Source organism: Orcinus orca, chromosome 16 (assembly GCF_937001465.1).
Source record: "Orcinus orca chromosome 16, mOrcOrc1.1, whole genome shotgun sequence".
Taxonomy (NCBI): Eukaryota; Metazoa; Chordata; class Mammalia; order Artiodactyla; family Delphinidae; genus Orcinus; species Orcinus orca.
This window is the reverse complement of record NC_064574.1, coordinates 5,305,008-5,319,945: the sequence shown is the minus strand read 5'-3', so window position 1 is coordinate 5,319,945 and position 14,938 is coordinate 5,305,008.

The window sequence follows — 14,938 nt, the reverse complement described above, 5'->3', positions numbered from 1 at the left end:
GCCCTATTTAATGGGGCCACGTGTCAGAGTCTGGAGCTTAAATTTTCTTCTTGAGAAAGGAGAAATGCCATTGAGACCCACCCCCCTCAAATGCATACATGGGGGCGTGATTTATTAAGCCACACGTCAGCCAGTGTTTTCTCTGAGTAACTGTGAAATCTTTCCTCCTCTCTGAACAAGACACCAACAGTATGGTCACTGTATACCTTTTTCCACTTTTTCCAGAGCCAAGAACCAAGGGAAAAAAATTAAAAATGAAAGTGTAAGAAAAGTAAAGCTTAGGCCATACCCACCCCAGTTTGGGGAGCTGTGTAAGGGAGGTTCTCGAAGAACCGCCAGGCCCCAACTGGCCTTCCTTGTTGGGATCTGATGTGCTGGAGGGCCGCAGACCCCTCTCTCCCTGCAACTCGGGCACACATCTCCCACCGAAACGGGGCTGATGCTCCTGTAGGTCACAGAGCAGCAGGAACACGGGGCCTTTGGGAGGATTCTCTGGGGCCTTTCTGAGCACTCAGAGGAAGTGACATCTTTTCCCAAGAGAGGGGCCTCCTAGGCGGTGATGTGTCCCGGTCCAGGTGAGGGGTTGCCTCGCACCAGCTTGGGGTCCAAGTCTTTCCCGGTTCCCCACAGTGTCAATGTGCCCCAGTCCTTGAGGCAGCAAGAGCCTTCCCCTTGAAGGCCGCCAAGTCCTGACCGCTACCAGCCTTGGGGACACCATCCAGGGCCTTGGGACATAAAGAGCAGTGGATCTCAACTGGGGGTGTCTGACAGTGTCTGGAGACATTTTTGGTTGTTACAGTTCAGGTTTTACACTGGCCTCTCATGGGTGTGGACCAGGAAAGCTGGTCAGCCTCCCAGCAGAGAACCAACCAGCCCCCAGGTTGGGGACCTGATCTAGAGAGATTTCTCTCCAGCTTCCTTTCTTTCGAATGCTTGCAGCCACGGGGAAACTCCTCCTTCTGTCTCTCAGGACTCTCCTGTGGGTCAAGAATATATGTGCCCACCTGAGGAGCGGACAGACTGAGGAGTCCGGTGGGGAAGTGACCTCCTTGAAGGCCAGGGACAGTCATTGGACAGCTGTTCCCGCCCCTCCCCGCCTCCCTCACTCTGTCCTACTCGGTTCTTTGATGGTGGCCTGTTGCACCTTTAAAATCAAGTGAGAGCGAGAGCGCCAGAAATATTCCTGCAACCTTTTCCACCAGAGGAAAGAACGTGAAGCCAGCTGGAGATCCGTGGCTGTTAAAAGACAAAAACAAATCAGAAAGAAAGAAAATATTCTTAATGGTGAATCTCCCTGGAGCAGAGAAGAAAGTGCTGGCCAGCCCTTGTGTCACATGGAGACGTTCTGGAGAAGTTTTGGGAGAAGGGCCTCGGAACCCTTCCATTTCAGGTGACGGCCAGGGCAGGCGACCACAGGGATGGGGGAATGAGACCACCCAGCCGGTGGAAGCCCGCCAGACCCAGCGTGGAAAGGAGAGGCCGACTCAGAACCTCCTCTGCGGCTGTAGCTTGCAGGGACTGGATGGGGGCTTCCAGGCCAGAGGAACTGCTGCTCTCGGACCACAGCCCTTAGGGGCACAAAGCGTTTCAGAACCGGAGAGGGAGACGCAGAGGTGGCCCACAAGTAAAGACTCGAGGAATGGGCAACAGCCCGATTAGATTCAGCCAAACCCCAAGTCTTTCGGGCGACATCACAGGTGCTGCTATTCCCTCTCCCTGAGACACTCTTCCCCAGACAGTTTCTCTGCTCCAGGGTCACCTCCTCCTAGAGGCCTTCCCGGATCACCCTTCATGTGATTCTACTGCCTGCCCTGAGGCAAGGACCTTGCGTCTTGCCGGCCACGGCATCCACCGCAGCCGGCTCTGTGCCTGGCACACTCTCAGTGTCTGTCCCACCCCTGTTCCTGGGGGCTCTGCTACGGCTGTCCTCGGAGGACTTGCTTACAAGGTGCTCTTGGCTGGGCGGGCTTAACCAAGGTCATCGTGGGTGGCATTCGTAGATTCCCGCAAAATTTACAACATGATTGAGGGGCTGGGTGTGGGCCCTGGAGCCAGCCGGACCTGAGTTCCATCTTGGCTCTGCCTCTCCATGACCTCAGGAACGCTGGCCCCTAGGACTGTTTGGAGGGTTATTTGAGATGACTCGGATCGGGTGCTGAGCACAGATGTAGCACAGCACCTCCTCCCCGCAAGGAGAAGCACGGTTAGGCAGAGTTTCTTGAAAAATGGGATGCTTTTTCTTCGTGAGCCAAGAGCCTGGGATTGTTTCTTTCCCAGTAGGTCCTTTGGGGGCCACCAAATCTTTCCAGCCTCTGTGTGCCTCGATTTTAAGAACAAGGAGCTGTGAAAAAACTGCTCCCACACATGGGGAACTCAATCATGGGATTTGCATGAAAAGCATCCCAAAGCAGCCTTGTTTAGCATCCAGACATGCATGGCCCCTCCCCAGTACCCTTCCCAGGTGTTAAAGATGGCCCATCAGAGCCTCCTGCGCTGGAAACAAAGGAGTTGTCTGTTCAGTCACCGTTGCCCATGCCCAGCATTACTGTCAGGGGCCCAGGGAGCCCTGCTCCAGCCAGACCAGCCTCTGGGGAAGGGATGCTGCCCCGCCATCTCTTCGGGATACTGTCCAGGCCCCCCCCGGCAATCCACCCCCCAACTCAGGAGACAAGCCCATCGACGATTCTTCATTCTGGGCTGGTGACGGCTGGCTTCCCAGGAGCGAGGAAATCATCAGGCCTGGGGGCTCCCTCCTGTCACTCTGGATCCATCTGTCGCTTGGAAAGTTCCTCCAGGACCAGGGCCATTGGTCAAGGCTGACACAGGGGGCAGAACGCCCTCATTTCACACGGAGCTGCACCCTGAGCCCGTAGCCCTGCCGCCAGCATGCCAGCTCACGCAGCCTCCGGCTTAGCCTCAAGCCCAGGCGCCTTTGGCAGGGGTGCAGTCAGCCTGCCGGGGCCTCGTGCGCTCTCCAGGAGCCAAACGTGGGGTCCGTCCCCTGCTCTATTCCCACCGTGGGGACTGCCTCTCTCTCCCAGGAGGTCCATCATTCACTTACTATTCATTTATTCTTTCATTCACTCCACAAATGTTTACAAAGCCCTCACTCTGCCCGAGCGTAATATAGAAATGAATCTGTGGTCCCGCAGCTCTCTGTGGTTCTGAAATGGACACAAGGAAATCCTTGTTCGCGGTCTCTGGGGCTCGCTGTTCCTTCTGCCGGCCCAGCATCGACTTTCCCTTCTTCCACTAACAACACCCTGATTTTCCTTGGGAAGGCCTCCCCACACCTGCCTCAGCCCTTGTGGGTGAACCAGGCCAGGCCACACAGACCCTCCCTCCCCCAGGGATAAAGATTGATTGGTTCTGGGATGAAGAGGCAGGTGACCTAACTCTGACCAATGAGGCTCAGTTCTGGGACCTTTACTGGAATGACCAATGAGTCCAGAAACGCTGGTCGAGGCCAAAGAATCCATTCGTCTTCCATCAATCCAGGAAGGCTTTTTGAAGGTAGAGCTTCGGGTCTTAAATGATGGGAGAGAAGTGAGTGCAGCCAGCCCTCCCACGAGGTGACCAGTCATCTTCCGACCCAAGAGAAGCTGGCTGTGTTCTAAGCCTGTGGATGGCTTTGCTGAAGGGTCCGAGTCCTTTCCCCAGCATGTAAGTGGTTCCCTGCTTCCGTCCCCTCTGACCTGCACCCCCAGCCCACTTCCTGCTCGGGAACAGGCCACGATCTAAGTGATTTAGTGAGAAGGGAGACCCACTCTCCCAGAGACCCACACAGAGGAGATGCTGGTCTTCGTCGGGAACCCAGGGAAGGTCCTAATTCTTCTCAGAGGGACTCTAGTGTGCTGAGGGCCATGGTGGGGGTCGAGCTGGGTTCAAGGCCAAATCCTGCCACTGGGCAGTACGTGACCTTGGCCAAATGGCTTCCCTCCTGCGGCCTCCGTGGTCTCTAAGTATCTGTCTAAGAAATTCATTATTTCTAAATCAATTAGATAGAAATGCTGAGGCCAGGAGGCTTGGAACAGGAGCCAGAGACGTGGAGCAATAACCCTTGGGAATGTGGCTGCCATCTGTTGTGTTCTGAGAGGTCCTCCCTCTGCTGAAAGGGGGCCCAATTCCCCGAGACCGTTTCTCCCCTTTCGTTTTTCTTCTGTTCCAGGAAGAGCAGGGTAGGAAATTCTGTTGAAAAAAGGCAGAAGGGCTCCGCGTTGCTAATGGCATCCCGGGGTAATGAAACGTAAAACCGTGTGAGTTATTCAGCTTCACATAATGCTTTTATCAGGGGCCTGGAAAGAACTCCTTGGCAGGAGGAAGTCTGATTTCCTTGGAAAGATGGAATTCTGGTGAGACCAGTAGGGAGCCGGGCCCTCCCAGCACAGACGCAGGGTGGCGAGATCTGCAAGTCAGCCCGAGGCAAAGACCAAGACGTGAAATTTCTGTCCCTCCCTCTCTGACACACACGCACCTCTCCCTCCCTCTCTGACACACACACAGCAAGATCACGGTTTATCCCCACTTCTCAAAGGAAAAGCTGTGTGTGGCCTCTCACGTGGCCAACTTTGAAAGATACCTTGACTCCAGGACGCTTCTAGAATAAAATCCAAACGCCCGACTTCCAAGGCCAACAAGGCCCTCGGCTCTGACCTCACCCCTCACGCTCTCCCCTCCTTCACGACCCGCCAGCCTGTCAGCTCCTACCTGTTCCCCAAAGGCTCTGGCTTGGCCCACCTCGGAGCCCTTGACCTCGACCTTCAGTCTGAGCCTCTACGACTGGCCTTCCCTGCTGTCCTTCAGATCAAGGTCGTTTGTTCTGAGAGGCCTTCCCTGAAACATCCCTGGTCTAAAGCAGGCCACTTTTTTTTAGTTTTCTGCTGGCGAATCCTTACTTTCTGAGATCGCATTATTTATTTGCTGTTTATTTTCTGATTCTTCCTCCTGGCAAGGGAGCTGTCGGAGGACAGGCAGCACACTGGTTTGTCCATCCTGTGTCCCAAGTCAGGAACGATGCCTCCGGAAACTTGCAAGAATCTCCTTGTGGCCCATCCCGACTACAAACATGGAAGAAAGGGGATTCTAGGAAATGTCGTTCAGCCTGGCCAAGTGCTATGGTCTGAATGCTTGTTTCCCCCCACTGCCCCCCGAAACTCCTGTGTTGAAATCCTAACCCCCAAGGTGATGGTATTAGGAGGTGGGGCCTCTGGGAGATGACTGGGTCACGAGGGTGGAGCCCTCATGAATGGGATTAGTGCCCTTATAAAGGAGGACCCGTCGAGCTCCCTCGCCCCCTTCCACCGGGTGAGAAGACACCAGTGATTCACCAGGACGAGGGCCCTCACCAGTGGTCGACCTTGCTGGCACCTTGATCTTGGGTCTTCCCAGCCTCCAGGTCTGTGAGGAGTAAATTTCTGTTGTTTATAAGCTAGTCTGAGGCATTTTGTTCTAGCAGCCTGTCTGGAATGAACCGGGCAACCGAGATACCAAGTTAGCATATCGGAGAGCCATCCTGAATCAGTATTGACTGATGGAGTGAGTGAGTGGTTTTGGATTAAGGTGTGAACTCCTTAGGCTGGAACATCATTCTCCTTATGGTGCATTAGGGTGCATCTTCTACCTGTCCATCGTCCTCCCAACCATCTTTAAGGGTCTAGGAACACCCAGGCTCGTCTGAGCGTCCCGTCCCCCAGAATACTCCTCTTCACCCATCCATTGGCTGGCCCTCAGCACCTTTTAAGATTCAAGCTTCAAGCGATGGCTCCTTTTGTAGTCATTTTACACCAAGGCTGAGTCACAGCCTTCCTCTGTGCTCCCCTGCTGGCTCTCCTCCCTGGAAGCCACCATTGTTCCATATTTCTTGCATCTCTTTCTAGAGATGTCTAGTCATTTAACAGCAAAACACATATATAATTTTTCCTCATGTGAAATAGAGCATACAGTATTTTTTTTCTGGATCTTGCTTTTTTTTTCCTCTTAACACTGTATCTTGGAGACCTTTCCAAATCAATATATACTGAACTGCTTTATCTTTTTTTTTTTTTTTTTTTTTTTGCGGGCCTCTCACTGTTGTGGCCTCTCCCATTGCAGAGCACAGGCTCAGCAGCCATGACTCACGGGCCCAGCCATTCCGCGGCATGTGGGATCTTCCCGGACGGGGGCACGAACCCATGACCCCTGCCTCGGCAGGCGGATTCTCAACCACTGCGCCACCAGGGAAGCCCTGCTTTATCCTTTTTAACTGCTCTACAGGATTCCATATGGATGGACCATAACCTATTGCATCAGTGGCTTTTTGCTGGGAATTCAGATTGTCTGCCCGTTTTCACTCTGATAAACAATACTGCAGTGAACATCTTTGTACATGACCATATCATGCTTCTGCCCCTTCCCCACCTGGACAACTTCTGATGCTCTATGAGATTCCCTCTGAGAAGCCTCCATTAACCTTCATTAAGTGAGGCCAGCTGCCCCTCTCTGGCTTCCAGGCAGCTGGTGGTTATGTCCCCTGTAACACTTACTGGAAGATATTTATTGAAGTGTCTGACTTTCCTTGTGTCTGGTTCATCTCTGAACCTCCGGCACAATCCACAGTGCCTGACACAGAGTAGGCATGAGATAAGTGCTTATGGATTGAACAAATGTCACATTTAAACCCCTGACCTTCAGGGGACTCCAGATCTCGCTCCTTCTGCATGGTCACCTCCCCAGTGTTTACGGGGCTCAGTGGGGCTCTCTCCTGGTCCCTCACCCACCTTCTTCTGAGCCCTGCTTCTTCAGCTCCGCCCATGCTGCTTCCCCCTCTCTGGAATGTCCTCCCCCTTCTGAAGCCCTTTCCCATCGTTCCAGGAAGAGAGGTCCTCCTCTGCTTCCTTCATGAGGAAGCTTTCGCTGAAATATCAATCTCTCCCTTTTCTGAACCGCTGCTGCCTTTATAGTCACTTTGGCATGTTTTTTCAAGCTCCAATGCTCACTAATTTTTTCCTGTCTGTTGGTTTTGTGTCCCCAGCTAGACAGTGAGTTCTTTGAGAGCAGAGCGTCTTCCATGACCCCAGAGGCTCCATGATGCTGTGTTCATGGTAGCTGTTCAATACTTCCGTATTGGGAAAGCAGTTGGTGCCTTCATTGACTGAGTGGGATCTCAATGCCGATGGCTGGAAATGGTGCTCAGAGCACCAAGGAGGTGCTAAACATCTCAGTCCTGGTAACCTTTGAAGTAGGAGATGCGACCCATGTAGAAAAGTCTGTGGGAGCTTGGCCCCTCCCTAGACCTCTATCCCACCCTGCTTAGACTGGGTCTTCGGCAAGAGTGAGTCCCAGTTACATCAAGTCGTGTCACTCTGTGGTCCCCATGGGCCTGCACACAACTCTCCACTGAATGTTGCAAGTGGCACACGCCCTGCTTCCCTGGCTCCTTGGGGGAAAGAGGGCACCTAGAGAGAATTGAATGAGTTTCACTCAGACTCATGCCCAGTCATATTTCCATAGATAATTTGCCTCCAGTCTGACTCACTCAGCCTCTATTTCCACCAAAAAGACATGAAGCACACCGTTGATCCCATCAGGGGAGAATAGGTGAGTCACATCTAATAGAGCCAAAGGAAACACTTAACTAGGTTTGTAACTGAACTTTGGAAGCAAAACAAGAGAAGGAGGGTGGGTACCAGAGGCATGTGTTTACCCCCGACAATCCAACCTTGAGGCTCAAATTGGTTTAGACTGTGGCTAAGGATGAGCCGGACTTTCAGAGGAGATCTGCCAATTGGAGATGCAGAATTCAGCTGGATTTTTCTCCCTCTGTCCTCAGTTTATACAAACTTCTCCTTAGCCCCAATACACCTCGAGCCATTTGGGCTTACGGATGCCTCCTGATCACAGGTAGCTGGCCCTAAAGACATCTACCTGGACTTCACTTGGTCCGGCCTGGCCTCACAAACCTCACATCCCAAACCCTGGGTTTTGGTTGTAAAACAAGGATCCATCTTCCCACTGTGATGTGCTATAACCTGCCTCATTCCACATCCCCCATCAGCAGTGCTCAAATTTCATTCATCCAGTCACGCTCAATGAGCAAGTACTTCCCCCGGCAGTGCCTGCCCTCCCCACGGCCCCCAACGAGTGGAGAAGACAGATGTGGAGACAGACCAACACAAGACAGCGTGGCGTGTCCTCCAGGCCATGAATGGACATGGTGCTTTGTGCTCCAAGAAGGGGAAGTGACGGATGTTGCCTGCGGGGCTGGGGACAGGCTCACCGGTGACATTGGAACCTGATCTTGAAAGGTGAGTGAGTCTTCCAGGAGGAGGGGGTGGGAGTGAAGGAAAAAATTCAAGGCAGAAGCTATCAGATGTCAAAAGGCACAGAAATGGTCAACACGGAGGGTGCAGAGAATGTTCCACCAGGCACAGGATTCCCCGTGGGTGTGGCTCGAGAGGCATGGGCACTACAGGCATTTAGAGGCAAAGTTAAGGCGTTCATTTTTTCTCCACATGCAGTAGGATGACAGAGCAGGCGTCTAATCAGGAGAGAAGCACGACCAGATTGATCTTTTTGGGAAGGTGACGGTTTAGAGAATATCCTGCATCAGGGACCAGCATTAGACGCGTGGAGACAAGGCTGAGAGGCCGCTGTTGTGATTTTCCCGGCAAAAGGGACGAGACCAGTGGAGTGGTTGTGGGCGCAGAGGGGCAGAAGGACCGCCCATACGTAGGAGGAGGAATCTTTTGCATTCTGGTTGTGGATGGTACGTTGACTCAGGCAAGGAGGATCTAGGATGGTGGATGATGCCAGAGGCTCTGCTTAGGGGCTCGGCTGACTGGTGGTACCACTGATGATCAGGAACCCAGGAGGAGGAGTATACCTAGGTGGGAAGCCAGGGGTTCCCTGTGGGACGGGGAGGACATCCGGGAGGCTCTGTGCTGTTGGACACGGTGGAGTCTGTGGAGAGAACCTCTCGCTGGGTGGTCCCTGAAACCACGGGTAGGTAAAGGGTAAGATAAGAAAAGCAAGAACCAAACATCTGGGGACTGGGCCACAGACAGACTACGAAGGAGTGAGTTTCAAGGAGAGGCAGATGGCCACGTGTGAAGGGCACAGAGTAAGGATTGAAAACTGGCTTGAGGCAGAAACCTGCTGCATTCGAGTACCCAGTGTCCCTTTTCTTGGGTCCAACACACGGATTTCAGAAAGGGCGAACTTGCAGTGCATTGTGTTCGGGTGGCTCAGACCCAGCCGCCCTCACCTTCCTGAGTCCAGAAGTGGTCACAGGACCTAAGCCCGACCAATCAGATGATCACTACTTTCTGGCCACAGTTTGGTGTTTAGGGTCCAGGGATGAGGATGGAACTAAGACAGGCCAGTGAGAGTCGGTTCTAGCCTTTTGTTGAAGTTATTGAGAAAGAGAAGCGTCCTTTCTACTGGGGTTGCTATGCCATGAGACACCAGGGCTGGGCTTCCAGGTATCAATCTGCCACCTCCTGGGGAGAGCTAGCCCGAGCATGAAACCCATGCAGAGGAAGGAAGAGCTGAGAGATAGACTCTTGTGAATAGCATCTCCCCTCTGGGTCCAGCTCTGCCTAGATTTTTCTTTCCTTTCTTTTCTTTCTTTCTTTCTTTTTTTTTTTTAGTTATTTGGGCCAATACATTTGCTTTTAAGCTGAAACCAATTTGATTTGGGTTCTGTCCCTTGCAGCCCAAGGAGTCTTGACTCCTACTAGGCCACGTGGCTAATGAGAGGCTGCTGGTCACCAGGGTGGCATCTGGAGAAGACTGGGTCCAGGTCTGTACTTGACAACAACAGTCAGAATACCATGGACAGGCCAGTGGTTACCACCATGGGAAAAAAAAAAATAGAAATAGATGAGCTGGCTGTGTCCCAACGCCTGTTAACGTGAAAACACAATGATTTCCTTTATATTTTTCAAGGGTTGAGTCATCCAGGTCAGCCCCGCCTCGGCACTTCGACTAATTGATCTTGCCAAGGAAGATGGTTAAGATGTGAAGGTTGATTTATTTGAGGACACATGTGTCAACATCATCCCACAGAAGAAAACAGAGCACAGAAGAGAATAGAATGTATGCTTTGCTGGCATGAGCTGTTACTTAAGAGGTTTCTTTGGGGACCTCAAAGATCAAAAGCCATGAGGTTAGATATCTCAGTCTTGAAGTTGATCAAACACAGCCACATGGTATGATGGCCCAGGGCCCCAGGAGAGGATGTTCGTTTCCCAATGGCACAGACGAGGTTGGGGGACTATTTTACATGGGGTGATCTGAGTCCTGAGTCGTGAGAAGAAGCCAGTCGTGTGAATAGACTAAGTAGGCAGGAGCGGCAAGTTCTAAGGCGGTCTGAGAAGTAGTAGGAGGGCCAGTGTAGCTGGAGCACCGTGAGGAGGAAGTGGGGAAAGAGGACCAGAGGCCTTGACCTGCTGGCATATGCTGGTCCTTAATATATTTCCTCTCATCTTTCCATCTGTCATTCATCTAGTCCATAAACATTTACGACATGTAGACAATGGGTGGCACTAAGAATTGAAGGAAGAGTTCACAAAGCAAAAGGGGAAAGACCCACAATCTAGGCAGAGAAAACCACCTGATCCAAGGCCTGGAAAGGGAAGAGCTTGCTGTTTGGGGTGGAGGGCTGTTGGGAACGGTCTTGAATGCCTGGCCTCCCTCCCCGCAGACCCCCCACCATACAGAACGCCCACGTGCAGAACGCCAGGAAATGTTGATACGTGAAAAAAATGTGTCAGTGAAATTCGTGATCCTGGGATCAGTCAGATATAATCTTACACTATTTTCAGCCAAGGGGTAGCAGTGAACAAAGGCTTAAGGAACAGTGAGGGGAGAAACACTTAAGATGGAGACTATTCCATCAATTAGCTTAATCTGTTTCTGCCAACCAAGAAAAGACCGTCATTAGTTACTATTAGTGATGGCCCGGCTTGGAGAACACCTGTTTTCTGCTGAGCGTCGCTGGTGTGGGCCAGAGGGAGCTGTTTCAGAGCCTCAATCAGGCAGTAACATGATGAGAGTCGCGCTTTGGAAAGGTCACCACGGCTGCAGGGTAGAGGATGGATGGAGGGAAAGAGAGAGTGTGTGTTAGGCTGTTGGAGAAACACACATGATGAGAAGCAGCATTTGGGCAGAACAGTGGAGGCTGCATTCCTTGAAGGCCAGAGGTTTGCTCTGGTTCAGCCGTTTTAGCAGTGCCTGGCAAGAGCTAGGCAGAGCCACTGCTAGATTTTTTAGAAATGCTTCCTGAATTGAATTGTCTGCTATAAAAACCTAATGGAGTCTGGACAAAACAAAACTTGCCTCTCTCTGGCATCTCTCTGCTCACGAGAGGCATCGTGGCTGAAGGCAGACAGAGCTAGGGAGTTTCCAGAGGTTGGAAATACTCAAGGTTTTGAGGAGCTATTTGGGGAGACAGATCACAAAGCTCCTGTTTCCTAAATCTGGTCAGAATCTGCCTGTTACGTCGGATCTGTGCAGAGGAGACATTCATGAGGCTCAGGGGCTTCTGCTGCTCATCCTGATAAAAGAATGACCATCTGTCTTCCAAAAGGCGCTAGGAAGGCCCAAGGTAAAAGGTGTCCATTTGAGACTGTTTAAACCCCTTTTCCACCTGTTTAGACACATCTGGGTTCCTAAGACACAGAATAAGAATTTTGAAATGTATTCAGGGAGTACCCAGTTCCCACCACCATGACCTACTATTTGGAGTTTGCCGTGAAGCCTTCCAGGGAGAGTCCAGCCTACGTGAGCTTTGTGTCAGCAAGACGGCTCCTGAAATAAAACACGTGGCCACGGTCGGCACACTTAGTACGCGCTGGCCCCAGATGAGGGCTCCGTGAGCCCTATCTCATCTAAACTCCTTCCCTGAAGGGTGTGGGTCTGGCGCTGCTGACCCATTTTGTCTAACCACTGACCTATCTGCACTTGAAAACCTTCTCCTGCCCCTGCCATTGTCTGGCTTCAGCCAGGAAAGTCCATGTTTATGGTTCCCTTCCGCACTGATTAAGATGACAAGAAGACAATGAAACACTTGTCTCCCAAAGTGACTTCTTGCATCCACTGGCAAAATGTTAGAAAGTGGGTACAAAGCCCAAGAAACAGGACACCCAGGCTCTTTGAGCTTGGGGAGTATTACAGAATCCTATCCCAGGCCAAGAATGAGTCACAATGAAAGCTTTTAAAATATAAAACCATCAACCTAGATTTCAATTCCAAGGAAACACATACTTGGCCATGAGGGAATGCTTGAAAAAAAAAAAATCAGTCTTGAGCCACTTGACAGGAAAATAAAACAGCCAAGGAACATTCAAATGTAATGATTTACATCCTCCCTCTCCCCCCAACCCACCTCCCTTCCAGTATGGGTCAGGGCGTACACGGACTGGACACGGTCTCCACCAGTGTGCATGCCCTGGCCAGGGCTTCCATTTCATTTAACACTGTTTCACGCACATGATCTTGTGCCTGGACGCAGCCAGGTTATAACTGCACGCTGCCATCTTTGGGTTGCTATGCCAGTCTCACGGATTCTTCATGATTTCCCTGCTCTTGGGCTCTCGGGTTGCTTGAGGTGGCTGTTTGGAGAATACAGGGATTTTTCTTCCATTATTTATGTGGGCAAGCGCCCGTTCATCTCTCTCAAAGAAATGGAAGCTTGATTGATTTCCTAAATGTAAGAACGAGATTGTCCTGCAATAAATATTTAAGACTGACCAGGAAGGGTGACCACCATCTGCTGAAACACAAGCCCAGGAATTACTTTGTTAAGCTTTCCCAGTGAAGGGAATGAATGAATAACCATCCTATATAATATCTGCTCAGTACCTGTTAGTTGACAAAGGTTTTCACTTATCTCATTGGATCTTCACAATAGCCCCGAGAGGTAGACAGGGCACGGATTATACGGATTTTTAAAACCCCACATTTTCCCCTTCCTAACCGATAAGGGCTCTAAAGGCTTAAAGTCACTTGAGGGAGGTCAGAGAGTTTGTGGAGGGTATCGCGGGTCTCTAATTCATTCATGCACATCAAAACAAAACATTTATCTGGAGCCTGGCCCCAAATAGATGAAATGGCAGAGGGTACAAAGATGAATAAAACACGGTGCCTGCACAGGAAGATCACGTTCTAGCCTGGGGGAGAAAGCCAGAGATAAACACGTCCCTGCTTTGCAAGGTGATGAGTGCTCAAAAGAAAGGAACAGGGTGCGGACCACGTTTCTAATCTGATGTCTTGCCGAACACCGGCTCGGTTGTTATTTACAATATCTGTCCCCCGAAGGGGGGAGCAGGGGGCTTAGCCGTGCGCCCCGGGTCAGGTCTCACTGCGGGGATCGCACGCGGTGTGGGGACAGTTCTCTCCCTCTTTCGGCAAACAGGCACATATCTCCCGGGGTGCCGAGCTTGCCGGGGGTCCGCACACAGGTTCCCCGAATTTCCCTCCACGAGATAAGCGGGGTCCCTGCCTTTGGAGCAGCGGCTTTCTCCCGCCGCAGCCTCCCGCTCGGAGAGGCAGGGAGCTCGCTGTCCGCGGAGACACGCGGCGGCGAGACGGTTGCGAGGTTTTGTCTCCCCCGAGCATCGTCCACCGCCCGCGAAAGCCCGCGAACGAGCGCCGCTAACCCGCGCATCTCCCTCTCCCGCCGCCTGGCTCCGGAAACCACAGCCCCTTCCTCGAAACGAACGCGCCAGCCCTGCTCGCTGGCTCTCCCGGTTCTTTTTCTTTTATGCATTTTGATATATCCTTCCCAAAGATATGTTTCACAACAATTTTTAGTTACACAATCGATGCACAGAAACATTCTCCTTTAGGAAAGAAAAATGATATATTTCTATCTAGCAGGTCGCCAGCTGCCCGGCGGATCCCCGGCGGCACTCCGCCGGGCGCCCCGCGGGTGCAGCTGAGAGCCGCGCGCGGGTCTCCGCGCCGCCTGGGCGGCCGCCCTTTGTGAGCGCCGACACCGGCTTTGTGTTTCCCGTTTTGCTTTCCTTCTTTTTTGCAAACCCGGAGCTTAGCACGCGGGAAACGCTCGGAAAATACACACGTGTGTGTAAAGTTTGTTTAATGCAGGACCAATTGCGGGGATGGGGGCCGTTCCCGAGTGCCGGGGCGATTTTCCTTTGTTAAGACCTCAGTCGCGAGCGTGGCACGGCGGCCCCGGCTCGCCCGGGGAGGGGAAGCCTGCACAGCCCCGGGCCCGGGCCCGGGGGAGGCGCGGCCGCCTGGCTCCGCGACCCCGACCCCCTCGGGCCCGCGCGCCCGGCCCAGGCCGTTTCTGGCTCGGGCTTCGGCCTCGGGTCGCCCAGGGGGTGACCTCGTGCCGCCGGTGGGGTGGCCTCGTGCGGCCCGTGGTGTGGCCCCGGGCTGGACACCTCTTGGGGCGACCGCCTAGTCCCTGCTCGCGCGCTCGGGCTCGGGCGGCTCGATCCCAACGCGCCCCGGCGGAGCCCCTGCCCGAATCCCGGCCACCCGGGTCCCCAACCTCCAGCCGCGGTCGTGAGGGGCTCCCCGACCCGACTCCAGCGCCGGAAAGCGGGCCGGGGGCGCGGGGGGCGCGGGACCAGGCTTGGCACGCCGACGCGTGGGCCCAGTAGGCAGGGAAAAGTTGCTGGGGGCGGGGGGGGGCTGTCAAAGTTTCGGGGAACTTTTCCACTTGAGATTCTACAACCCTGCAGTGCCCCCTACAGAAAGCGGCAGCCGGGGAGGGCGGGCACCCCCCACGACCCCCGACCGCAAGCGGCGGCGCGGCCCAGGCGGCCTGGAGCTCTAGCTGCAGATTTTGCTTTTGCTTTTTTTTTTTTTTTTCCCTCCTGGTTGTTTTTCTGATACATCTTTTTTTTTTTTTTCAGAATTGGAAAAAAAAAAAAAAAAGAAAAAGAAAAAAAGCGAGCGTGAGCCTCCGCCTGCAGTGGAGCGTGCTCGG